This window comes from Sceloporus occidentalis, unplaced genomic scaffold, assembly GCF_023333645.1.
Source record: "Sceloporus occidentalis isolate IW3139 unplaced genomic scaffold, rSceOcc1.0.p SCAF_3, whole genome shotgun sequence".
Lineage (NCBI taxonomy): Eukaryota > Metazoa > Chordata > Lepidosauria > Squamata > Phrynosomatidae > Sceloporus > Sceloporus occidentalis.
Genome location: NW_028316983.1, coordinates 23,419,964 through 23,445,387, shown reverse-complemented (window position 1 = coordinate 23,445,387; position 25,424 = coordinate 23,419,964). Strand labels below are relative to the sequence as shown.

The following is a 25,424-nucleotide window of genomic DNA, read 5'->3' as shown; positions in this document are numbered from 1 at the left end:
ACAGACTCTTCCCCTAACTGTCTCCTCAACTCAACTCCCGCTTCAACCCTCAGGATTCTAAAATCCAACCTCATCTCTCAACATTCTAACCCCAACTGACTATGGCCAACTGCCAAATGAAATCTTCAAATTCCTAAGCCAGCACCTGATTGGCTTAGGGCCTCTGGCTTCTGATTGGCTGGTTTGTAGTCAGCTCGTTAACAGATGGCACCAATAAGATTTCATACTGTCCAACATTTCACAGATAAAAAACAGGATAACTGTGGCTGAACAAAAGTATGCATTTTCAGCAAAGGGAGGGTGAACAGATGAGAATATCTGGAGATTTGTGCAAGAAAGTGAAAATAGTTAACCAGTAATGTGAATATGTGAAAATGCACACCAGTTTACAGTTCACTTACTTGTAAACAAGCCCCCAGTTAACTGAGTCAAACTACTTTTACATTTTGAACTCTGCAGCAATTGAAATAAGCTGAAGACAAAGTAGGAAAGTGAGAAGATTTGAAAAGCAGCTGGAAAGGTAGGATGACAAAGGATTAACCGAAACTGTCAATGCCAAATCAGAACAGTTGGAGGGTATGTAATGGTGAGTCAAAATATATGTAAATCCCATTGGCTTTATTACTTGTGCTGGGACTAATAACAGGATTCAGACCAACATTTCTTGGTGACCATCATATTTATTTTAATGACAGTCATATCCAGAATTCAAAGCAGCAGATCATTTTAAAAGCAGATTAAAAGGAGGGTAACAGATTAATTTTTATTAGTCTTTAGTTTTAACAGTATAAATTACAATCAAAATAATCTACAATCAAAGATAAAGAAAAAGATAAGTGACTGGCTTTAAACTACCTCTGAACTTAATGTCACTGTGGTGAGTAGATCTCCCATGACTTAGTTCAATACTCTAACAACAGCAGCACTAGAAATTATATTCATTACAGAATTCAGAACTATGGTTGCCCCTTAGGTAGTCATCCTTCCTTCACTACTCTCCCTTACCTCTTATCCTCCCCTTACCAGGGTTCCTGTTGGACAGTTATTCAGAGCATGATATTCCTTCTCCAAATTTTGAGCAGTATGCCCCAAGATGGCTATCTATGCAGGTCAAGCTTACTGATTTTAAACAGGTGACCTTAACAATCTGGCTTCAAATCTCCATCCCCTTCCCCTTTTCATTTCCATGGTTTGCATTATAATATCCTGCAAAACTGATGTTTGGACATACATAAAAGGCATAAAATAGTGGTGTCAGTCTGTATTTCTACAGCACTATCCCCTGTTGGTATAGCAGTGTACATGTTTCTTTGGAACCACCAGTCTCTCAATGAGACATGCAACAATCATATTTAGAAAACACATACTATACATCCCTCTTAGGGCTTTTGCTCAGAAAATAGGTCTCTGTTACTTTATGTCAAAATGTACATGCCCATAAAAAACTCAAGACATAAAGCTCTGCATTTCACTTGTTCACTTTCTATGTGTGTAGTTCTTGACAAGGAGGCCGATTAAAACATACCTATATTGTGGGGGAGAAATGCATCCCCCAGCAAATTAAAACTATGGGATTTTTCTGAATTTAAGTGTAGATCATAGATGAATTTTTTTATGTAACTCAAAGAGTTTGCAAAAGAAAGTTACAGCCCTTGTTCTGTGCATAAATAACTGGCCTTCCACTGGGGAAGCCTAGGTTTAAATAACTATTGCAACTCGAGAAAGAAAATTAAATTATAAAATAATTTTGTAAAATGCAGACCAGCAATCTTGCAACAAGTAATAATATAAACAGCACATTCAAATAAGTTACTCTTGCTTTGAAAATGACTTGTCAGTTGGTATGAGGTACTGGTTTCAAGAAAAAGAAGCTAAACTATATTCCCTTGGGGATATGAAATGGTTTGTGTAAGTCTTTGGATCTTGCCCTAAGTATCTTTTCATGAATGGAAATTCCTGCTTTCTCCCACACTTCTCCTCCCAGTTTGTCAAAAAAGGCTGTTTCCGAAAGAACCACTTCCAACTGTGTTCTTACCTATGATAAAAGAGAAATAGAAGAAAGATAGTGCCAGAAGAGAGCAGAGCAACCTACTGACAACAGATAGCTAGATAGATAGACATACAAATAGATAGACAGATAGATAGATAGATAGATAGATAGATAGATAGATAGATAGATAGATAGATATTCACAGTATGACACAAATTCTTTTGCTTGATGTTAACATAACATCCAGATGTTAGGCCTCAACCTCACTTCAAGAACTGTTTATTGCCATTGCTTGCATTAATCCCTTCTGTCAGCCCTGTCCACAAGATGCTCTCTGGAAGAAAGATCTGCAAAGCATCAGAAATGTCACATTCTGCTGTACACTCAATCTTCCCTTCACACTTGCCATGACTACTTCAGTTGGTATGCCCAGAAATATTTTTAAAGAATGGGTGACTATGAGCAAGATGCCAGGATTATTAGAGGAATCATCATTATTCCTAATATTATGATATTGTGATTATTTCCTCCTCCTCCTCCTCCTCCTCCTCCTCCTCCTCCTCCTCCTCCTCTGTTTACTTTTTGACAAAAATCATTGTAGATCTGATAAGAATTTTAGGATATCCAATTGCAAAGCAGATCTCCCAAGAGCCATGCATTCATTAGTAGTTATCCTAGTGTTACAGGAAATAAACAGCTCTTTGGAAGTGCATTTTGCATTCAATTACATCAGACTGAATTGGTCTTGTCAAAGGCATGCTGTATTTCAAGAAGATACAAGGAAGACAATAGTAATGATGATGATTTATTTCTATTCTGCTTTTTTCTCACGAAATCAAAGTGGATTACAACAAAAGCATTACATACAAAGTATACTCCCCACCAAATAAAACTTAACTGCCATAATAAAAATAAAAATTAAGCAGAATAAGTATAGAAAATACAGTGAACATAGTCAAAATTACAAAACATAGCAATGCAAAGTAAAAAAACCAAAATTCATGACTTAATAATAGTTAAGATATCACATACCATATTAATCTAACTAACAATATCTCTCTCCTGGCAGCAAAAATACAGTACAATGCAAAATACAAAACAGCAATCAGATTTCAACAGTGTCTGGGAGGCCCAAACTTAGTAACTTGGTTATTAACCTATGTTTTAAATAGCAACCCAAAAATCTCACATCAGGCCAAAATATGCATGTAACACGATTTAACTGTGTGGATCTGTTCAAGGACACATGATGGCTAATAGAGCGTACAAAGGAATTCGAGAAAAAAATCACTTTATAGAGTACAGCAAAGAATTTTACTGCATAGATCACAAAAAGCTATGGATGTGTCTTAAGGTCATAGGAGAGCCACCACATCTGATAGTCCTGATTAAAAATCTGTACTCAGGACAAAGAGCTATAGTTATAACAGAATACAGAGAAACAGAATGGATCCCAATTGGCAAAGCGTTCAGGCAAAGCTGCATACTATCACCCTATGTGTTCAGTTTATATGTAGAAAATTTTATAAAAACAGCAGGCTTAGATTTAAGGAGGAAGGAACAGCACCAGTCTAATATATGTGGATGACACCATAATACTAGTGAAAAATATCACAGACTTGAAAATTACTAAGGAAGATCAAAAATGAAAGTGCAAAGTCGGGGTTAATTATGAACATAAAGAAAGCAAAAATAATGACCACAGAAGATATAGATAAATTTTACTTAGACAATCTGGAAACTGAAATAGCAAAAGAGTTCCCATACCTAGGAATATTGATCAGAATGGAGATTGCAGTCAAGAAATTAGAAGAAGACTAGGAATGGGAATGGCAGTTATGAAAGAAGTAGAAAAGATCCCAAAGAGTAAAGATATACAAATGAAAACAAAAGTTAGAATTGTCAAAGCTATTGTATTCCCCATCACCTTGTGTGGATATGAAAACTGAACAGTGAAGAAAGTGGATAGGAAGAGTATCAATTCAGTTGTGAAGAGGTGTGACACTAGAGAAGAGTGCTGATGATACCATGAACACCCAAAAGGACAAACAAATGAGTCCTTGAACAGATCAAGCCTGAAATCTCCTTGGAAGTCAAGGGCGGGTTACACACCGCCATGAAAGTACGGAGTCAGTCCGTACTAGGGTTAGGAAGGTGCGGTGCTTCCGCACCCCCCTAACCCTAGTACGGACTGAGTCCGTACAAAATGGCGGCTCCCCTTCCACATGGGGGCCGCCATGACGACGTCACGACCGCGTCGCCTTTATACGGGGTGGCGCAGATGTGATGTCGTTGGCCCATGCCAGGGCGCTTAGTGCGCCCTTTCCGCGGACCAGGAAGGAGCTTTGTTTCGGAGCTCCTTCCTGGTTTGTGGCGCCGCTTTGCGTCGCTGGGCGCAGCCTTCAGATGGCTGCGCCCAGCGAAGCAAGGGAGAAAGGTTCTCCTTCTCCCCGCCGCCGCGGGGTGTCCTTGGGGCTTTTCAGGAGTGAAAAGCGGCGGATCGGGGCCTCAGCAGCTGCCGTTCTGGCAGCTGAGGCCCCGATACACCGGGGAAAGGGTCGGGTACTGCCCGCCCCAAATGGGCGGTCTGTAACCCACCAAGATGATCAAATTGAGGCTGTTGTACTCTGGCTACAACATGAGAGGGTACAACTCATTATAAAAGGTAATAATGCTAGGAAATGCAGAGGGAAGCAGAAAGAGAAGAAGGCTGCTTGCCAGATGGATAGACTCAATCAAAGAGGTCATGGGCATGGATTTGTAGGAACTAAGCAGAGCAGTGGAGGACAGGGGGTCTTAGAGATGTCTTATCCACAGGGTAGCCATGATTCAAGGTCGACAGGGTAATTAACAACAACATTTTTTTTCATCAATTTGTGTTCAAATTCTTGAATCTATGGAGTATATAACACGGAACGTTTTGGAGATTTTCCGGCTCAGTTCCGATGTGACTGCGCTTCCAACGATGCACATTCATGTCGTAACGTGAATGTGTTATCAGATGCCATTCTTTCTATGGGAGCTCCTTGCAAGGTGCTTCCGCAGTGATTCCAAAGTGATCCCTCATTTTGGTAAAACCGGAAAAAAAGTGACTTCACAGAATTCGCTTCCAAGCTCACTTCGATTGCACTTCAGATTGATCTGGTGTGGAAAATCACTCCGATGTCACCCCCCCTTGGCCCCCTGCATCCTGCTCCGTCATTCCCCTCCTCCTCCTTCATGCCATCTCCTCCTCTCTGCCAACCTGCCACTGATCCCATCATCCCCTGCATCCTCTTAGACCCCGATCTGCTCCCCTCCTTCAACTTGCCGCCAATCCCATCATCCCCTGCGTCCACCTCAATGAAAAATGATAGCTAAGGAGGGGGCAGGGAAGGAGGACAGCTTCCAGAGCCCCACTGAGCATGTGCAAGGGTGCTGATTTGAATCGTTGAGCCCTCTGGTGTGGTAATACAATGTATTCAACCTTTGCTTGAATCCGCATCACATGACTTGCTTGGAATAGAACTGACTTCGCTTCCCCCTCAATTCGGAACGACAATGGAAAGGCAACCAGGTGTGGTAAAACATCATGTTTTAACGTGAATTTGCATTGCTAGACAGGAGTGACTCCGGATCTGGTGTGAAAAAACATGACATTTTGCATTGTGAGAACAGGCGTAACTGCAGATCTGAGATACAAACCCCCCACGTGTTATAAGGCTCTATATCAGTGAGACCAAACATGCTATGGTGCTCCTTTCTCTGTTAAGTATTCTATGTTGTTGCTGTTGTTGTTATGTGTCTTCAAGTCAGTTTTGATTTATGGCAACTCTATCCTTGGATTTTCCTGGCAAGAATCATTAGAGGAAGTTTGTCATTGCCTTCCTTTGAGGCTGAGAGAGTGTGGCTTGCCCAAGGTCACCTAGCAGGTTTCCATGGCCGAGCAGGGATTTGAACCCTGGCCTCCCACAGCCATTGTCTAATATTTAAACTACTATACAATGAAGGCTCATGAGTATTCTAGTTGTAGGGATTTAAAACAAACATGGGGGAATATGTTTTATCAATCTGCAGTGGTGACATCCATTCTATTACACCTCTAGTGGCCACTTATGCATTGCCAAAAAAGAAATTATGTGTCACTAAACAAGGTGCCAAAGCTTTGCATAAAATCTTTTTGTATTACGTGATTGGCATAGAAGAAAATGAATAAATATGTCAAGACCTCTGTTCTCCCTTTTACTATTCTTTATCTTTGAAACTGACTGGGAGCAGTCAGCTGTTCAAATAGAGAATGCCTTCAAATAGAGGACTGTCAAGGGTCACTTTACACCAATGCAATACCATCTTAAATATGAATATAAAAGTGGGTAAAAACAGATTAGAAATATTAGCAATACAGGGCCATATATTTATCATGTACATAAGGTTGCCAAGACCTATGGACCTATGTTACAGAGAGTGAGGCCTCAGGATGTCATTAAATAGGATATATTCAACAAGTGTTGTGTAGATCATTCATTCAAACAGACAAAAACAAACCAAAAATAAAAAACCCTACACTCTCCAGTCCTCTTTACCATTTGATGGCACCAGTTTTTTCCCCTCTAATCTTTTGAAAGTTAATTCTATGCCCCTGTCTAGCACTGATGAAATGTATGTTTTTCATTTAAAAAGAAGGGGAAAAAATGGTGTTATGGTAAATCTGCAGAAAAGGATAATTCCCCTTTTATCAAAGCTAGCTGCCCCTTAAGGTAAGCAATCCTAGCTTGGACAACAGTTACCACTAAGGGGCCTAAATACTCTAAATGTACCAGATCCTGTCTGACCTTGGAATTTAAACAGGATCAACCCTGGTTAGTGTTTGGATGGGAAACCACCAAGAATACCAGGTGCAGTAGCCTGTATTTCAGAGGAACGAATTGGCAAAATCACCTCTAAGTATCCCTTGCCTAAGAAAACCCTATGATATTCCTGGGGTCTCCATAAATCAACAGGTGACTTAAAGGTGTACACACACACACACACACACACACACACACACAGAGAGAGAGAGAGAGAGAGAGAGAGAGAGATTTTTACTTCTAGATCAACATCCTAAAACTAAAGAGGGATTTTATGTTGTGCTTATTTTAAAACTCATTTCTGTTAGTGACAACACAGAATTAAATGCCAAGATGGAAAACTATCAAGTTGTAAAGAACACTGAATTTAAAAGATCACCTAATCTGCTCTCACAGTTAATCTATTATACTCTTTGAGTGAAGTTTGTTTTGTTTGAAAAAGGATTGTATGAACTCATAACTAAAACTTCATTAACTTGGAGTCAGTCATGGCATGCTTTTTTTTAACCAGATGTTTTGCTGCAGCTGATAAAAACAGGGAAAACAGCATTCCTCACCATTTGTTTTGTGAGCTAGGCAAGGATGACGAATATTAAATATACACAATTGCACTCATTTGCTGATGTGGTAGTGATTGATCCACTTATCTGATCTGCAGGAAACCTGAGTACCAAAGAAGAGATAAAGAGAAGCAAAAAAAGAGGAAGAGGATGCAAAAGGACATGTGATATTTTTTCCTCAAAGAAACATAGGGGTGATTCATATGGTTTTCTGGTGGTGTGGTTGCCACTTGCATTTCCCAACTTTGTGAGTGGCTCTGAATGGGTCAGTACGTCAATATCTATCTATCTATTATATTTATTTGGATTCCACTCTTTTCCCAGAACTGGGACTCAGAGCAGCTTCACAATATTAAAAAAGTACAATTAAACACATAGAAAAAAGTATGTTAAAAAGGAATTAAATTATTACAAAATTAAAACAGATAGTTATTAAAAGAATAAAGAATATTTTAAAAAGATCAGACTATATATATAAGAAAACTGTTTCAATTTTTTTGAAGTGGTACAACATCCCAACCTGTCCTTATAACAATTCCTTAAAAGCCTGTGTGAACAAGTAGGTCTTAATCTGCCGGCAGAAGGCCATCAAAGAAAAAGCCATTCTGATCTCTCTAGGCAGGGAGTTCCAGAGTCTAGGGGCTGTCACCAAGAAGGCCCTCTCTGACATCCCCACCAACCATACTTGTGATGGTGCTGTGATGGAGAGAAGAGCCTCTTCAGAGGATCTCAGAGTCCAGACCAGTTCATACAAGGAGATATGGTCTGCCAAAGAGTGTGGACCTGAGCCATATAGGGCTTTATAGGTAATAACCAGCACCTTGAATTGTGCCCGGAAACAAACTGATAGTGCCTGGAAACAAATAGAGGCAAGGACTGTACACGCATATATAAGTGAAGAAAGAACTGTTCATGTATCTACTGCAAATACGTTCTTCTTTCATCCTACATAATTTTAGTGCTATATTCACATAATGCTTATGAAGTGCAAATTACTAAATAAGGCTGATGGTACTCCCTTTCAGCCTGGCCTTTGAAATCTTTTTTTCCTCAGGGGTGGAGCTGCCCATAGACCAGCTTTTGTATGATACTCATGAAATGATCATTTGAACAAGGAAAGTCTTCTCAGTTGTAGTGTCCTCAACATGGAAATCCTTATGTATGAAGGTGCCTCAGGTGGGATTCTTCAATAACTTTGTTTTGCTGATGTGCTTCTTCAACCAAACTATTTGGTCCTTTTGATGATAATGAAGGATTTTTTTAGTCTTCTTTCTGTTGAACAGTCCATGATATGCATTATGTTGTTGTGCATCAATATGATCGTTTTAAAATAGAGTTTCAATAGTATTATTTTATTAGTGTTTGTTTTTATATTTTCATTTGTATATCACTTTTGATTTTTTTAAAACCCACAATTAAATATATTTAACAGATAAATAAAATTTCCTGCAGTTCTACTGATATTTCTCCTCAGATTGGGGAGGAAGGGCAAGGGATATACAAAGAAAGACTAAGAATAACCTCCAGTGGACCACCAGTTGGCTACACATAGTTGTGACTTTTTAGAAGATTCTTTTATGAATTTGGCAGATTTGGGCCCATTGGAAACATTCTTTTGGAATCCCAATTGAAGTAAATGGAAGCTGGACAACAGTGCCAGACTTTAAAAGCTCACCAAAAAGAAAGGAAGAAAGAAAGAAAGGAAGAAAGAAAGAAAGAAAGAAATGTCAAAGCTTTTCTGAGTTGAACTTCTTGTAAATAGATTAATCATTTCCAGAAACAGAAAATGCCAGTGAGATAATCTTGTTTGCCTCAAGATCAGCTTTCTGCAAAGAAGGCTAGTGGGATGTCAGATGGAAAGATAAAACAATGTATTTCCACTGTTTGAGTGTAAGAAACAATGATCTGCTAGAGGGCATTTGTAGTATTAGTTCTGAAGACACACTTCAGCTTCTTCGGAAATGAACTGGAGAGGATGGCTTTAAAACTTTGATCAGAAAGATTGACTTGGTGTTCATGAATAAATTGCCTGGATTCAGGCAAGCAAGAGAAACAAACAGGCTGTGTCTTCCATTTCATATGCAGTGACTTTGCCTGGACACCACTAGGACATAATACCCAACAACTCTTCTCCATGCCCCTGTGATATTAATTCCCTCTGGTGGTGATGGTGATTGTTTGGTTCTAAATTTCATAACAGAGATGGAAAGAATATTTGATTTTCTTTTTCCAAAAATGGTTGTAAAATGAATTTCTTGAATTTCAAGAAACTCTAATAAGGACACTCTGAGATGGGTGAGACTCTTCACAATTTGGGACTTAAGCTGTGTGAAAACATGTTTTGCATATAAACTTCATTTTCTTTTTCACCTGCTTTTAAAATGTCCCAGTTTCTGTCTCCTCATCCAACTTTCCTCTTTGTCTTCATATTATTTCAGTTGCTACAAGCCGAGTTCAAAGTGTGAAAGTCGTTTGCCCTCAACTCAGCAGAGAGGAGAGGAAGGAGCAGAATCTAGTCCTTTGCTCTAGACTCAGGCAAAAGCAAACTGCTGTAGCCTTTCTTAGCTTGCCTGTCCTTCCTCATTAATAGCCTTTGCCATCTTGATCACACTCTTATGTTACTTGACCGCATGTATCTAGTTTTTATTTATTTTATTTAATGTTGTAGGGCATGCTATCATAGGGGTTTCATCGCAAGATTATTCAGAGGAGGCTGAGAGTGTGTGACTTGCCCAGCTTCATCCAGTCACTTTCCATAGCTGAGTGTACATTTGAACCCTGATCTCCTTGCTTTAGTTCAACACTGAAACCACTATACTATGCTGGCTCTCAAAGGGCAGCCTATCTTTGAATACATTATAGATCAAACATGACAAGCAGAGCTTTCATATCCCCACAAATATTCTGTTAAAAATTAAAAGTGGACACAGTTCTGGAAAAAGTACCGTCCCTCACCCATTTAAATGAACAGGACTGGATATTATTATTATTATTATTATTATTATTATTATTATTATTATTATCCCACCTTTCTCCCAAGACTGGGACTTAGGGTGGCTTACAATATTAAAAATAATACAATTAAAAACATTCAAAAATAATACATTCAACTGAATTAAATTACTACAATAATTAAAGCAAATCGCAAGTTAAAATATCAAATAATTTAAAACGATAAAAATGTTTAAAACACATAAAAACAATATAGCACCCCCAGCCCATTCTTCTTTTAGCCTGTCAACAGAAGGCCATTCTGATCTCCCTAGGAAGGGAGTTCCACAGTCCAGAGTCAGCCACAGAAAACGCCCTCTCTTGCATCCCTGCCAACCATGCTTGTAATGGTGGTGGGATGAAGAGAAGGACATCTATGTCACAACCATGTTGCTTTCAGTAGGACTTAGATACAACTAAGGGGGGGATACAGACAGGCAGAAAGGGGCGGCGAGATGCCACCCCTTTCTGCCCCACACTGAGGCTGTGGGTTCTTTTTAGGGCATGCACCGGGTGCCATTGGCGCCCTCGCATGCACTGATGATGTATGTGTGGTGCAGTGCTGTTTAGACGCTGCACTATGCATACGTCATCATGGTGGCCCCCATGTGAATGGGGGTGAGCCATGATGGCGCCAGCGGTGTACAGTAGGGCCCAGGAGCATGCGGACACTCCACTGTCTCGAGCCCTACTTTTGGCTCCAGGCTGCCACAAAGCAGCAGTCTGTACTGGGCCTAAATTTCATGTGATTGTACAATTTTCTCTTTTTAAAAGTTGGTCTTTTAAGGTCACACATTCAACTAGCACAGGTCATCAAGGTGTGAACAATCACGTAATATGAAACCAAGTAATGGACATACATGTGTGAACCTGTGTTTAGCTTTGGATTTATATGTTGTCAACATGTGTGTCTGTATGTGCCTTCAAGTCACCTGTCAATTTACAGTGACCTCATGAATTTCATACAGTTTCCTTAGGCAAGGAATACTCATATGGGCCTGTTACAGACTGCCAAAATAAAGCTGTTTCAGGTCTCTTTGGAGGCATGCTATTTAAATGATGCATGGGTCCTAAGAGTTCGGAGGTCGCAGCAAAGCTACACTCCATTCCTAAGCACTGGAGTGCAGCTTTGGTGCAGCTTCCAGATTCTTAGGATGCATGCATCATTTAAATAGCATGCCTCCAAAGAGACCCGAAGCAGCTTTATTTTGGCAGTCTGTAACAGGCCTTGGTGGTTTTGCCAGTTTTTTCCTCTGAAATAAATAAATAAATATAGACTACAGAACCTGGTATTTATTGGGATATGTTGCATTTTACTTGCATGTAAATCAGTTATTAATCCCACAGAAAACAACGGAGCCACTCTCATTTAAGGAGAGAAAATATGTAAACTGTAAAGAATCCCCTTCCTTTAATTCTGATCACAGTTCAATGCCCATTTATGTGCACTTCACTGTATCCACTATGTCTACTGTGTAGCTTCTACATTTTATGTGTTAGTTATACAGTGGATCTATCCTGTTTTTCTAATCAGTAAATAAATACATACAACAGATAGACAGATGACAGATGGATAGAAGATAGTCATGTTTTCCTTCAAAAAAAGTTTTAAAATTAATTCTCTCTTTCTGTCTGCAGCTTTTCACTTTCTCAGATTTCTTTACCTGTGACTTGTTAATCCATCAGCCTTGTTTATCCAAGCTGGTTTATTAATAACAAATGTTGCTGGGTTTGTTGAGTTATGACTGTAAACTGAAAGAATATGAGGGCCAAGGTGAAAAGGTGATTTCTTTATAACAGCTGTAATTTATCCTGAGCTTTGGCCTAGCCTTTGATTTCAGGCTAGCTTTGGATATAGTATTCCTACTGATTGCATTAGAATAGCCCTTAGGGGTCATGCTGAATTCCAAGGCCCTGGAATCAGTTAGATGAATGGAAGATGACCATATGTGCAGGGTTAGAGGATGATAATAAAGTGGAGCACAATGCAGCACAATGAATGCTACTGGCCTTGGTGTTTTAGAAATTCTCTAGCAGGCCTTGATTATGCTGTCATTCATCTAAGCCTTCTATATGGGAAACACAGCATCACTTATGAGTTGGAAGGAAAAGAAAGGGACAGAGGCAGGACAAACCATGTATGGATCAATATTATCAACATATTTACTCAGAAGGAACATACTTTAAATTCAGCAAGCATACTTCCCTTGTAAATGACTGGCCTTCATCAGATGGTCTGGATTTATATTCAGAGAGATAGAATTAGAACATTTTTTAATTCTCCAAAAGGTTTTCAAAACAGCTTTCAGTGATGAATATTAAGACAATTCTTTGGAAACCAGAAGACATGATACAAAAGGAAAACAGATTGGGAGGGAGAAGGAATAAAGCAAACACAGGCACTAGTTCTTAGTAAACAAAGTTCTTCTAGGAGTTATTTCCAAAAGAGAAAGAAGAGGCATGTTTCTTGCATTTCTTCCTTCTTTGACCCATACATAGGATCAGGCTGGTCCCTCTTTGCTCTGATTTATCCATCAGTGGTAGGCGCTTCCTCCTATGGCTGATGGATGAGGCCAGATTGTGCTGCTCCATAGCGCTGTATGCCTTTTGCATGCTCGCCACAGACAACAGCCCTCCTCCTCCACTTTAGTTCAGTAAAGATCCCTCTATCATCTTTCTCTATCATTTGTCTGTCTGTCTGTCTGTCTGTCTGTCTGTTTCCTCCCCCTGTTCCTCCCATCATCCATTATTTCTATCTCACCCTTACTAAAAATTCCAGGATGGGTGACGCATTAAAACAACCATTTTTTTTTTAATTAAAAAAGAGCAAATCCACAAATAGGCATGTAAAAAAAACAACAACATAAGAAGACAATAAGAGCCTGGAGCAAGAATTGCTTGCACTAGCAACAGCTCCCTGCTTAGAAATGCCTCCGTAGAAGGTTGTTTCTTAACCTGGTATCAACATATCAATGAATGTGATAACAACTGTATAAACTTCTTTAGCATAGGCATTCCAGAGTCAGGATATCACCTTAGAAAAAGCTCAAGGGCTTCATCTACACTGCAGAATTAGTGCAGTTTGACACCACTTTAACTGCTTTGGTGCAATGCTATGGAATTCTGGGATTTGTAGATTTATGAAATATTTAGCCTTCTCTATCAGAGAGCTTTGGTTCCATAACTAACTACAAATGCCAGGAACCCATGGGATGGAGCCATTATAGTTAAAGCAGTGTTAAACTGCATTAACTCTGCAGTGCAGATGCAGTCTATGTTGTGTCCTTCCCCAATTATGGTTGGATGGGATGGTACAGGGCAGAGCTTGGAACAGTTACTTTTTTGGACTATAACTCCCAGAATTTCATGCTGGGTTGTGGGGTTCTGGGAGCTGCAGTCCAAAGGTCCCCTACTACCCCCAAGTTTCAGTACAGGGATAGACATTCACTGGTTGTAGAATTTAACTGGAGATAGAAGATGAGAAGGTTCACATGAATCTCTCAATTCCTGAAATGTTCTGGTATGCTGACTTTATGCATGTTGAGAATGGGAAGAGGCAAAATTGTCCTATGGAAACCTTATAAGTGTGAGTATTGCATCCAAGCTCGAAAAGATCATACACAAAGATTTTAAAAATCAGATTCAATGTGGAACACTTTTGGACTATGCTTAAATTTAATACACCCATACACCCTGCCTGCTATTTCATACACATTAATAGGCTCTGGGGAAATTGGTGGTAGACTTATTCCTACTGTTGTTTTACTGCTCTATAAATCAGCGAATTACCCATTTTGCAATAAAGGGGAGTTGGCAGTTCTGTTCCTATATATGTGTTTGCCAGAAAGAATTGTTCCTCTTCATTTCAAAAGTAATTAAGTCAAAAAGGAATCTGTAGACTTGCCCTTTGAAGTGTATGTGTATTAAGAATCTGCATTTCAAAGACAAATGGCTCATCTAAATTCATGCATATATATTTTTTCTACATAGCCGGAAGCATTGCCAACTATGTGATAATGTAATGAAAGGAAGGAATGGGACAGAATGAAACAGTATCTTCACCTTCAAATCCACACCCCCTTCATTTTACTTGTTTTGCTTGTCCAAGACTGATCCTTGAAGATATGAAACCAGGAACAAAGCACTTCTGTCCATTTTGCTCTCTAGAAAATCATGATAAGCTGCATGAGGTGATGGTGAACTGTGGATGGCTATAACTCCCTTGTTGCAACAGCTCCACTGGCTGCTGCTCCATTTCTGGGCATAATTGAAAGTGGAAGTGATGATCTATAAAGCCCTATATGGTTTGAGCCCAGATTTGAAGGAACATATCTCCTTTTATGAAAGCCAGTGAGGCGTAAAAGTTTGAACAGTAGACTACAACTCTGGAGGCCAAGATTTGAGTCCACTTTCAGCTATGGAAACTCATTGTATGACCTTGGGCAAGTCACACACTCTCAGCCCTAGAAAACCCCATGATAGAACCTTAGAGTCACCATATGTCAGGAACAACTTGAAGGCACACAACAACAATCTCCTTTTATTGGCCCATTAGAGCTCTAAGACCATCTGGATGTGATGGAGAGGCTCTTCTCTATGTCCCACCATCTTCTCAGACTCAGTTGGTGAGAACATGGTTGAGGGCCTTCTTGGTGGCTGCTCCCAAACTTTGGAACTCCCTCCCTGGGATGTCCCTCTCCTTGTTCTCTTTCTCTCAGCAAGTTAATGGCTAGCCCTTTTTTATTTTTTCTCCTGATGAAAAAAGGCATTTTGTGCAAATTACAATGTTGCACATAATATATTTTCTTCACATAACACTATATTTTACACAAAAGACACCTTTAAAAGTCTGCCTCCTTAAAATGCTGAAGAGATGGTTTGAATGGTATGAGGCTCAGTGGAAGGAGAAAGGAGACGACCCAAGTTAAAAAACATTTTTTTAAAATGTTAATATTTTTTGAATTTTTTTTATAATTTTTCTTTTAAAACATCCCATCTTACCAAATTTTCACTTTAACCACATGAAACTATGTACTTGTTAATACATTTAATCTGTACATATGATACTGCAATTTAAAAGTATAATTTTAAAGTTGCTACTTGTTTGCATCACAACTATTGCCATTGCATTGTAATGGGAATTACAATTTACATGTAACCTTAGTACAAAAACTATTACTAAGGATTCTGTAAGGTGTGCTATGTGAGGTGTTCGACATCATGAGTTACCTCACCAGGTGACTCCAACTCTAGTGAAACTACTGACAACAGCACAACAACATATATGAAAGCATATATTCATGTCAAATACACCTCTCCCAAAACAATATGGTTCCAGCTAAATTCAGAATGTATGTCTACACTGAAAAATAAGCCAGTCATTGGTCTTACATCATATAGTAGGTGGAATGGTTCTAATTCAGCCTCCAGTTTCTATCTTGCATTCAATTAACTGAAAAGACTTTAATGGCTTCAAGAGGGGCTGGTTAATGGAGCCATGTTAAGAAGATAATAATATAAGAGCCATGGTGGATCAAACAGAGGGGTAGTTTCCAGAGCTTCCATATTAGTAGAGTGCTTGATGGCTGCTATAGGTTTTAATCTGTCTTAAAAGAGCTAACCAAGGTGCTGAACTTATTTCAGTGATAGCATACAACTGCTTGGCTAGCTCCTTTAAAGTTCAGACTACAAACCCTAATAGGTTTACTGCCCCATTGACATGGAAGCTATCAACCACCATGGATCAAATCTATCTGATTTAAACCAGTGCCCTGTTTTCTACCATAATCAGCCAAATGGTTATAGGTTGACCAACACGAATGCAATACTGTCCTCCTCAAGCTCATGTTTCTTTGAAAATGGAAGCAGAATACCACTGTTGGTACCAATAGTCTTATCTTCCATAAATCTGTCTGATCTCATTTCTAAATTGTGATGAATGGTGACCACTGCTACATCTTGTGCTATTCAGTTCCAGCATGTGAAGAAATGCTTTCTCTTTGTCAGAACATACAAATGCAAAAAGAGAAAGAAAGAGAGAGAGAGAGAGAGAGAGAGAGTATAATACAAAACACACATTCCCAACATACACATATTGTTGGAATAATCAATTGGCCTTAGGTTGCTAGTTAAACCTTTCTGCTACCAGCACTGTCTTTTCTGCCAAAATTTGACAGTGACTGCAGCAACTTTATAACTTAATGAGCAAAAAATTCTTCACCAGGAACACAGCATTTACTTTACAGAAAGCTTGTGTGTTTACCAAAGATAAGTGTTATGGAACTCTGTATCTTGTTTGTTTGTTTGTTTATGCATTTTAAAAAAATCTATTGGAATACTGTAATGCAACAGATACCTGGAAAATATTACATAAAGACCAGGGTTTTGTATTTAGTTAATCAATATCCCACCTGTCTCCCAGTTTGGGGCCCAAGGCTGTTCACAATGTTTGTTAAAAGAAAATAACAGTTAAAACGATGTGTAGTACACATGGTGGGTACTTGGGAAGTCCCTGCCCAAGGAAATTAGACTGGTCCCATCTCTTTTAAGTTTCCAGCAGGCAGCCCAAACAGTGCTGCCTTGCAGAGCATTCATTATTTCAAACTGCACTGTTAACTGTTTAAAAACTGGATCATGGGATGGATTTTAGACAGCTTTTAAGAGTTTCTAAAGAGCATTGTTATGTTCTTAAAATGTTTTTTTAACTCTATTGTTTTAATTCCAAACTTCCAGACATTAGACAGAAAATGACCCAGTGTGTTGTAGTAACTGAATGTTGGACTAGAACACTGGAGGACCACATTTCGAATCTTCACTTGGTAATGAAACCCACTGAATGACCTTAGGCAAGTCACACTCTCTCAGCCTCGGAAGAAGGCAAAGGCAAAAAGCTTCTAAACAAATTCTGCCTAGAAAACCCCATGATTACTTTGCCTTAGATTTTCAATAGGTCAGAAATGACCTGAAGGCACACAACGATAGTTGTTTTAATTAGTGGGAGCCCTTGGGATCTGGGAGACAATACAGAAATATTATAAATAAACAAATAGTACATAAGGCAAGTCACACTGTCTCAGCCTCCAAGGATGGCAATGGCAACTCACTGCCCCCCCCCCCCAAGAAATTTGCCAAGAAAACCCCATGACAGTTTGCCTTAGGGTCATCATAAGTTGGAAATAAGTTGAAGGCACACAACAACAACAACAACAACAACAACAACCCCCACAATCAGGGTAAAACATTAATTTAAAATAGTATTTAAAGACAGTTGAAGTATAATAATTTTATCAGCCTGTTACAATTTATAGTATAATGCAATTTATAATTTAGAAGACTCTTCAGAGTATTTCTTATCTGAAGTGGTGTGAAATGTATTTTTCTTTCTTTCTGGAATAATGCCATTTATTGCTTTACATGCCAGAATATTATAACACTCACTATGACTGAATTAGTCTAATCTTATTAAAGCTTTTCAGACAGGGTTTGAATGGGCTGGCTGGTGTGTTTACTCTTGTACAATATGATCTGATTTTCTGTCTCTCATCTCACTTCTATCAATCATTTATCTTTAAATGTTTACATTTAACTTTTTTCTTTGGGGCTTGAATTATTGCCTAGGCAAACATCTCGATCCCACCGTTCCACACAATACCAGGTAGTCTATTTGTGACTCCAGCTGCTGCAGCGTACCTTTTGTGTTTTCAATTTAAAGCTTCGATAGCTCACATTAACGTGGAACGAAATATACCACTCGTGTGTTTGGGAAGCAGATTTTTCCTCATAAAACCTTTGATAGTTTAGCCATCTGCTCAGAGTGAAAGAGGCTCATAAAAGAGGCCCAAATAAGGTTAAAGGTCATTTGCTGCATGGGTCAAGGGGGATCGGGAAAGGTTGGGTATAGTGGACTTTACTAAAAACTTGTCAGGAAGGGTTCTTTGACAAATTATGGCACATTCCATGGCTTTTGGGGGGGAAAGTATTTGATTACAGTGGGCTAGAATGTTGTTGATATTTGCAAGGATTGGAAGAAAATGTATGTTTGTGCTTGCATTATAATTTTTTTAAAACAAATTGAGAAATGTCAGTATTCTGTTACAAATGCATTCCTGCAATTAAATGCCAGTACGTGGGAGACATTATGATTTTGGTGGATTTTGCACACCAATTCAGCAAGTTATGTTATGCAGAAAGCACATAGGGATTGACCTTTGAACCTGACCATTTTTTAAAAGGGGGGCACTGAATGAACATGTTCTTAGCAAGTCCACCTCCTCCCCTTCCTTATTTTGAAAGCTCAGTTCCTATTATGGCCCCACTGATCTGACTATGAAGTAGTAATACTTTATCTCTAAATAGCTGTGGCCAACAACATAATGAAACGAGGCATTTATTTAGTAAGACAGCACTGTGATCAGTAGCCTGCCTGTAGATGTGACACAGGGCTCATTGGATTTAAAGAAGAGGGTAAAGAACACAACTTTGAGAAGAAATATTCATTTAAAATTCTTTCTTCAGTGCAGCAGAAAATAAAAAAATTGTCTTAAAATTGTGATTTGATTGCAATCTTTAGCATATTCATTTGGAAAAATTATCTTTCAGATTAAGGGGAGTTACTTCTTTTTAACAGTGAAATTTGTTGTCTGTTTCAAAAAAGACTCACTGAGTTCAATGGGAATAATTCCCAGATAAGTACATAAAGGATTCACTCCCAAATATGTTTGCATAGGACTACAACTTAATGTATACTGAATTCTTAACAGTTTTGTAAAGCAGTAGAATAACTCGCACAATGAAATCTGGCTGTGTTGAAGAAATCTCAAAAAAGAAAAATTGGACTCAGTTTAGGATTTATCTATTTACTTAAAAAAAAATCTCACTGTATTGTGGTGCTTAAAAAAGGAGGAAGAAATGGGGCCACACAGTTTGAATTGTGCTTGTCTGTTCCTTTAAAGAATTATAATAAAAGTAAATTTATTCCAATTTTGGAAAGTTAGCCTATATAAATGAAGTGCCACACATATTAAAAAGATCTGAGTTCGACTTCTAGTATAGGTGTGATTTCATCTCTGTCTTCACACTCTTTAAACTGAAAATGTTAATAGTGTCTTTTTCTGGACTGTTGGAGTAGAGAATACAAGATAGGAAATGGTTTTTCAAACTTAAAAGTATTATAGAAAGTTATGTGATAGCTTCAGTTTTGACTATATATTTTATTGAAAACAAAATACTTGTTAATGTCTGTGGCCCAGTGATCCATAACCACATCTTGGAGTTTTTGGTTACATTTCTGTGCCACAACCTCTTTACCATTCAGTGCTGAGCAGCACATCTAGCTGAGCTTTGACACCATCCTCTACAATACAGCAAGGGCAGACAACTATGCCCCCCCCCCCCGATGTTGTTAAGCTGCAACACCTAGGTATCTCACAATTGGCTAAGGGAGACAAAAACTGTAGGACAAAAACTTCTGGAGGGCCACTATTGCCCACCTCCACTTTGTATACTGAGTGTGCCATAATTTTTCAGGACTTTCTAGTTTGGATTGCTTGAGGGCTGATTCAGAAGAGAATGTGATATGTTTAAAAATGAAGTCCATTCTCACTTCAAGCAGCTGCCTGACATTCCCATCTACTCTTGTGAGTGATCCCAGGTGTGACAGGCAGAAAAATGACTACTATCACAGATCCTTCTCATGCTGGGGATTACTCAGATGAGGTAATGGGTGGGAACATTAGGCAGTTCCTACATAGGGATTGTAAATACATAGCAGTTACAAATGTGTATCTGTAGGTTGTTTAATCATAACTGTTCAACAGGATTCCAGCCAGTTTATTTACATTTTAAAATTAGTCAGAACTCTACATCACCTATGTAACTACACAACTAAGTAGAATTTCCTGGCCTACTTTTCCAGGCAACCACCACATTGAGTGAAGGAGGTCTTCTCAGAATGGCAATAAGATCACAGGAGGAGGACATTTTCAACCCCTTCCACCAGATAGCAAGGCTGTGATGAGGATTTGTGAGAGGAGGTCTCCTTCTAATGGTTACAGCCTAGATCCCTTTCACATGCACTGCTGTCAAGCCAGGTGTCCTCCATCCTATCTTGGTGCATTATATTTTTATATCTTAAGTGTGCTAACCTACATGATGTATATATTTTCATTTGTAATCTGTCTTGAGTGCCAGTTTTGGGAGTAAAGGCAGGATATTAATATCGACAACGATGACGACAAGGTTTTCCTGATGTTATTATAAAATCATCGAGTTGGAAGAGACCACAACGGCCATCCAGTCCAACCCCAATCTGCCATGCAGGAAATCACAATCAAAGGATCCCGGACAGATGGCCATCCAGCCTCTGTGTAAAGACCGTCAAGGAGAGAGAATTCACCATTCTCTGAGGGAGTGTGTTCCACTGTTGAACAGCTCTTACTGTCAGGGAGTTCCTCCTAATGTTGAGGTGGAATCTCTTTTCCTTAGCTTGCATCCATTGTTCCGGGTCCTATTCTCTGCAGCAGAAAACAACCTTGCTACATCCTCAATATGACATCCCTTCAAATATTTAAACAGGGCTATCTTGTCATCTCTTAACATCTCTTCTTCAGGCTAAACATCCCCAGCTCCCTAAGTCGTTCCTCATAGGGCATGGTTTCCAGACCTTCACCATTTTAGTTGCCCTCCTTTGGACACTCTCAATCTTGTCAACATCTTTTTTGAGTTGTGGTGTCCAGAACTGAACACAGTATTCCAGGTGCGGCCAGACCAAAGCAGAATACAGTGGCACTATTACTTCCCTTGATCTAGACACTATATGTGTATTGATGCAGCCTAAAATTGTTTGGCCTTTTTATTTCCAAGGGGCATTTAGATAAAGCCAGTGGCCTGATAGTCCTGGCTAGTATTCATTGTTATTGTGTGCCTTCAAGTTGTTTTTGACTTATGGTGACTCTATCATGGGGTTTTCTTGACAAGAATTTTCTTCAGAGGAGATTTGCCTTTCCCTGAAGCTTCTAGAACATCTTCAACATGGAAAGAGGAGATGCAATTTGGTCTTTAATCTTAGGATATGCAACAAAAATAAATGTGTTTTCTCTCTGTTTTTGCATGTATTTATCTAATCCTCAAAATCCTCCTAATACATTAGCCTCAGTAAAATATCGTCATGCAGGAAATTCCACAGGTTAATAATATACTGAGTAGAACATTCTTTGCTTTTATCCATGACACTGTTGATTTGTCTTTCAAATTGAATCAAGCCTTTCTCCAGTTGTTGTTCTATTATTGATATTAAGAACTTAGGGAACATGTTCGCCCTACCACACTACAGATTTGTTGAAGGACACCCACAGGGTATAATTTTATTAAATAATATTAATTGAATATGGTTTATATTCCATCAAGCCTTATTCCCAGTTGAGAAAAGTTGCATTAAGTGAAGTTATAGTTGTCCACACTGATTCTCCTTATCCTTCTCTTGTTCTCCTCCCTTTGTTGTTTCCTCCATTGTCTATTGTAGATAGTCATTGTTTCCTTATTTATTCAATCTAGTTCTTAACTCTCCCACTAAAATCAATGAAATGTGTAACGGCTTAACTTGGCAGTCATTCTGTTGGTCTTGCTAACAGCAGCATCAACAAGCGACGTTACATGTGTGAATGAGCCATTATGGTTCAGCAGCCACAGGTCGAACTTTCATATCTGTACAATCCACAAAGCGAGTTCCACCTCCATTGATTGGATTCACACATTAAGGTATAAGTCAAATGTAGAATGAAAAAAATGGAAGAAAAAAACCCATAATGATGCCCACACTCTGCATTATAAATTTGTGAAGGAATATATACACAATTATCCCTCCATAGCCACTGATACTTTATCACTTATTCAAGCATACATAGCTTGAAAATATTTTTTAAAAATCCACAAAGCAGACCCTGATTTTGCCATTTTATATCTGGGATACCATTTTACTATGCAATTGTATTTAATAGGACTTGAGCATTCATGGATTTTGGTATCCACTGGGGTCTTGGAGCTAAATCCCAATGGACACCAAAGGCACATTGTATATGTCTGTCTGTCTGTCCACACACATACACACACATTCCAAATGTAAGTGTATACAGTTGGCCCTTCATATTTGTGGTGGTTCGGTTCCAGACCCCCCCCCCTTTAGATGGCCAAAACAGCAGGCCTTAAGTCTTGTTGGTTTTAATGGCAGTGCTCCGTGCACGTGGCCACAGTGGCACAACTGTGTGCATGTGCCATCATTGGTGTGAATGGGGCAGGGCCATTTGTGGATTCTCAAATCCACAGATGGCAAGCCCGCAGTTGGGGCAGGCAGACTATGTATGTAGCCAACCAGAGACACTGAACTGAAATGCAGTTGTACCCAAGCGGGATGCTGGCTGCTGCCACACTACAAAATTAATGCAATTTGACACTGTTTTAACTATCATGGTGCCATGCAATGGATTTCTGGGATTTTTAGTTTGGCAACAGAGCTCTCTGACAGAGATGGCTAAATATCTCACAAAACTACAAATCCTAGAATTCCATACCATTGAATCATGGCAGTTAAAGCAGTGTCAAACTGCATTAATTCTGCAGTATAAATTTATCCCTAATGGTGGCTGATCAGCAATTTGGGGGATTCGGGTTCAAATCCCCTCACTGAGATGGTGAAACTCACTGAGTGACCTTGCAGAAGTCTCTCTCAGTCTGATCATTCTTGCAACATGACCAGTAATCTCTATTCTTATTGTGAATATAATGTGGGAAGGAGGTAGCTATGAAAATTGCTAGAAAATTACCATTGATAGAAAACTAGGACATAAATGAAAATTATCATTATCATCATCCCAGCATTCCTTTTTCTTTGTAGCTTAACCAGGTTTTGAAGGAATAAACCCAAATGCAGAGAGGGCAAAAATGATTAATGTAGCAGATATAATTTATTTGGGGATTTATCTGCATGTTTTTCTCATTTTTTTCCTATAATGTCCCTAAGATTTGTTTCCTAAAGGTTACTGCTTCATTGTACAGTTTAAAAATAGGGTAAAAGTTGGATACCCAGCTCCACTCTATTTCCATTCATTATATGTAAAACCTGATGAATTAACCAACTTTGTCATCTGTGGAATATTAGTTGGTTTTATCGGTTTGCTCACTCAATCCGATTTGTAAGTGCTTATTCTTGCACTTCTGACCTCTGGATTGGATTATTGGAATTCTTTGCTGACAGCTCTTCCTGATAAGGTCCTTCATGAGATTCTGTTAACCCAGCATGCAATGGGACCTTGACACAGGGGTTGGTAAAATACAGGGCCTCAGCATTTGTGGTGACCATTTCATAAAAAACACTGGACAACTTGCAATAATATTTATTTATTTATTTATTTATTTATTTATTTATTTATTTATGGTATTTATACCCTGCCCTTCAGCCCTAAAGGATATCAGAGCGGTTTACAATTATTAATTAGATGGTTCCCTGCCCTCAGGCTTACAATGTAAAAAGACACAACACAAAAGGAGAAGGGAATGGTCATGGGAAAGGGGATTATTTATTTATTTAAACATCTATCTAAAGATCTCATCATGGCATACAATAAAATTAACTTGATTAATTTAAAGCAAACCTAAACAGTGAAAATGATTTTTTTTTGTAAAATCATAGAATTATACAGTTGGCAGGGGCCTCATGGACCATTGAGACCAACCACCTGCTCAATGCAGGATCTCCAGCTGAAGCATCTCCAGCAGGTAGCTGTCCAGCCTTTTTCTGAAGAGTTCCAGAGAAGGAGATCTCAGCACCTCTCCAGGCAATTGCCAAACCACTCTAACTGTTGAGAAGTTCCTTCTAATCTTCAATTGAAACCTACCCTGTTGTAACTTAAAACCATTGTGATAGCCCCTCATATATTGAAAGAGTGCCCATACCCAGCATCCTCAATCTTTTTTCATATCTTTTATTCTCCAGACCTTGTTGCCCCTCTCTGAACCAGTTCTAACTTGTCTGCATTCTTCTTAAAATAAAGTGCCCAATACTGAACACAGTACTCTAGATGAAGCCTCTTGACTTGAAAACTATGGTTCTGTTAATACAGGTTAAAACAGTATTTGTCTTCTTTGCTGAAGCATCACTCTGTTGTGTGATATTCAATTTAGGATGAACAATAATCTCAAGATTTTTTTCAGAAGCAGTACTGCCAATCCAGGTATCCCCCATCATATATCTGTGTATTTGGTTTTTGCGGCTTAAATGTATAATTTTGCATTTGTCTTTGTTAAATTTCATTTTATAAATCCCCACCCATTTTTTTAGTTTATCCAGTTTCTTTTGAATAATGTTTCTATCTTCTAATATGTTAGCTACCCCTCCCAACAAATTTGATAAGGATTACCTCCACCCCATCATCTAAGTCATTGATAACAATGTTGAAGAGTAATGGTCCTAGGATAGAAGCTCCACTTGAGACCTTTATCCAGTTTGAGGTGCAGTCACTGATGATGACTTTTTGAACATGTTTTTCCAACCAATTATGGATCTATCAATTGATCACCAACAATGGTCTGCCCTGGCCTCGCATTGGGAGGCATGGTGACGCACTATCCACAATGCTGCAGCCTTTTTTGAAAACTCACACCGAACGAATCTTGAAGAGAAACGACAATGCAGAAAGAACCGCAACCCGGAAACATCACCCAAGGAGACTTTCCGCTCTGCTTTCTGCAACCAGACCTGTTTATCCCGGATTGGCCTTTTTAGTCACCAATGCGCTTGCACAAAGCGCGGGATGAGTCCTTCCTGAATCTTCGTTCGCAAAGCAAAGCCAGAGAGAGATGGATCTATCTGATCTTTCCATCTATTTCATATTTAATTGGCTTGTGAATCAAAATATCATGGGAGACCTTATCAAATGCTTTGCTGAAATCCAGATAAATGATACCCATAGCATTTCCACCGTCTACTAAACTAGTAACCCAATCAAAAAGAGATATCTAATTAAGTTTGGCAGGATTTGTTCTTGATAAACCCATGCTGGCTCCTAC

At 38.9% G+C, this 25,424-nt stretch overlaps 1 long non-coding RNA gene across 1 annotated transcript; it reads left to right on the top strand.

Moving 5' to 3' along the window:
• The first annotated feature begins 209 nt into the window (after nucleotides 1-209).
• On the top strand, nucleotides 210-24,408 carry LOC149315645 (uncharacterized). Its single transcript, XR_016280382.1, has 4 exons — nucleotides 210-520; nucleotides 7,475-7,641; nucleotides 17,100-17,185; nucleotides 24,049-24,408. It is a non-coding gene; the product is annotated as an uncharacterized LOC149315645 (long non-coding RNA).
• The last annotated feature ends 1,016 nt before the right edge of the window (nucleotides 24,409-25,424 follow it).